Source organism: Euprymna scolopes, chromosome 45 (assembly GCF_053919585.1).
Source record: "Euprymna scolopes isolate OS-2025 chromosome 45, ASM5391958v1, whole genome shotgun sequence".
Taxonomy (NCBI): Eukaryota; Metazoa; Mollusca; class Cephalopoda; order Sepiida; family Sepiolidae; genus Euprymna; species Euprymna scolopes.
The window spans coordinates 66,460,204-66,463,394 of record NC_136526.1 but is presented as its reverse complement, the minus strand read 5'-3'; positions in this window follow the sequence as shown (position 1 = coordinate 66,463,394).

Below are 3,191 nucleotides of genomic sequence, written 5' to 3'. Positions count from 1 at the left end.
TTTACTGCGAGCCACGTGTCATGAATATTTCTTTTCAAAACTGTTCATTTTAAGCGCCATCGATGCCAACCATTGGCACGGTTTACCAAAGATCTTCCCAAAGTCAGCCGTTGTCAGAATACATATTTGTCTTTTTTTTCTTCCTTTTTTTTTTTTTTTTTTTTTTTTTTGTATTTGTACAGTTTAGTCAAGGCACTCAAAAATGAAAATATCGAAAAAAAAAAAAAAAAGGTTATATTGTACGTATCCGTTTTTAGACTGAAGATCTCAAAAAAAAAAAAAAAAATTTCCTTTAATTTGATTGAGTTTTTTTTTTTTTTTTTTTTTTTTTTTTTACAGCAGAAAAAACATGTTCTTATGGGAGCGTGTTGAAGTCAGCCATTATGAAATTTGTTGAAAACGCCACGGGGAGATAACTCCAGTTAAAGCGCCGACACTCCCTCCCCATCTTTAATTCTAGCTTTTCTTCCTAAAAATCGAACCTTTTGCTCGGTATCATGACAAATTGTTTTTTTGCTGTAAAAAAAAAAAAAAAACTACTTGATGAAATTAAGTGAAGTTTTTTTTTTGTTTTTTTTTTCGGAGAACTTTGTTCCATAACGGTATCCGTTATACTATGCAATATAAACTTTTTTTTTTTTTTTTTTTTTTACTTATATACAACCAATATTCATCCGGCATTATTCAAGTAGAAAGCTTTAAAGAGAAAATATTTTTAAAATAGTTATACTGCTGGGGTTATGTATAGGCAAGAAATATGCATATAAGATTTTGTCTGATATTAGACTAGGGGGGGGGGGTACCTGGCATTGCCCGGATGTGTGGAAGTACAGTAAGAAATATTACTAGAAATGAAAAGCTATGAGTGTCTGTTACCGAATTAGCCAGCACATCAATACAATACAGCGGGGTGCTGATTATGGGAATAATACAAGGAGGGGGATGAAGAGAGTCACATATTTGTTCTCTGTAGTAGGAGCGACCTCATTACACTGTTAAATTATTTTTGTTAACAGGATGTTTAGAAATTTTGGTTAATTGCATTTTTTGATTTCCATAAGTAATTAAAAGCAAATTATAAAAAACAAGTGCTTAATTCGCAGAGTTGCAGGAAACATAGAAACGGTCACAATTTTACTGGAAAATTGAAAAAATTAATTTGCATTAAAAAAAAAAAAAAAAAAAAAAAACCATCAACTCAATTTTTACATCAATTTCAATTAAAAACAATGTCATCTATTTAATTGTCACGTCAAAATTGGTAAAATACTAATGCATTATTACATAAAATATTTTCATGATCCACCATTTTTATTTTGGGGAAATGTAACAAGACAAGCTGCAGTTATCTCCCCTGCTATCATAAGCCATATTCCGCTTATTAGTTTAGTAATACTTGCAGTTTATTTCGAAAAACTTTTTGTTAATAATTAATTTTCTACTTAACTGGTTTTTTTATAATTTTTGGATATTTTACTTATTTCGACATGACAATTAAGTAGATACAATTAATTTTAATTGAAATTCAGTTTTTCGAATTTTGTTTTTTGTTCTTAACAAGCACCTATATATATAATTCACATCTATCCTTGTATAATGTTTTCTAAATGTGAGAGATGATATAATTATTTCCACAGTCAAACAACGTCACAGCTCACACAAGCCATGAAAGCCAACAAACCAGAAGTCCAAGACTCCAGTTTGGGCTCATTTAAACACATGTGAACTGCAACATTGCTTGACTGTCGAAATAATTATATCGTCTCTCACATTCTGAAAATTGGAATTTGCTTGTTAGGTTAGCTTGTTGGATCACATCATCCTAGTGAGTGTAAAAATCCTACGTGTGAGACATAGCAGAACAATAGTAGAGTGTGCTGATTATGAGACCAATACAGGGAGGAAGATGAGTAACATTTGTTCTCTGTTGTAGTAGTAGTAGCAGTAGTGTTATTTCACTGTTAAGTTTTTTTTTTTTTTTTTTTTGTAAACAAAATATTTAGAAATTTAGTTAATTGCATTTTTGATACCAATAAATAATTAATAGCATAAAATTTTTTTTTTTTTTTTTTTTTTTTTTTGTAAACAAAATATTTAGAAATTTAGTTGATTGCATTTTTGATACCAATAAATAATTAATAGCATAAAAATTTTTTTTTTTTTTTTTTTTTGTAAACAAAATATTTAGAAATTTAGTTAATTGCATTTTTGATACCAATAAATAATTAATAGCATAAAAATTTTTTTTTTTTTTTTTTTTTTTTTTTGTAAACAAAATATTTAGAAATTTAGTTAATTGCATTTTTGATACCAATAAATAATTAATAGCATAAAAAATTTTTTTTTTTTTTTTTTTTTTTTTTTTGTAAACAAAATATTTAGAAATTTAGTTAATTGCATTTTTGATACCAATAAATAATTAATAGCATAAAAATTTTTTTTTTTTTTTTTTTTTTTTTTTTTGTAAACAAAATATTTAGAAATTTAGTTAATTGCATTTTTGATACCAATAAATAATTAATAGCATAAAAATTTTTTTTTTTTTTTTTTTTTTTTTGTAAACAAAATATTTAGAAATTTAGTTAATTGCATTTTTGATACCAATAAATAATTAATAGCATAAAAAATTTTTTTTTTTTTTTTTTTTTTTTTTGTAAACAAAATATTTAGAAATTTAGTTAATTGCATTTTTGATACCAATAAATAATTAATAGCATAAAAATTTTTTTTTTTTTTTTTTTTTTTTTTTGTAAACAAAATATTTAGAAATTTAGTCGATTGCATTTTTGATACCAATAAATAATTAATAGCATAAAAAATTTTTTTTTTTTTTTTTTTTTTTTTTGTAAACAAAATATTTAGAAATTTAGTTAATTGCATTTTTGATACCAATAAATAATTAATAGCATAAAATTTTTTTTTTTTTTTTTTTTTTTTTTTTGTAAACAAAATATTTAGAAATTTAGTCGATTGCATTTTTGATACCAATAAATAATTAATAGCATAAAAATTTTTTTTTTTTTTTTTTTTTTTTTGTAAACAAAATATTTAGAAATTTAGTTAATTGCATTTTTGATACCAATAAATAATTAATAGCATAAAAAAATTTTTTTTTTTTTTTTTTTTTTTTTTTTGTAAACAAAATATTTAGAAATTTAGTTGATTGCATTTTTGATACCAATAAATAATTA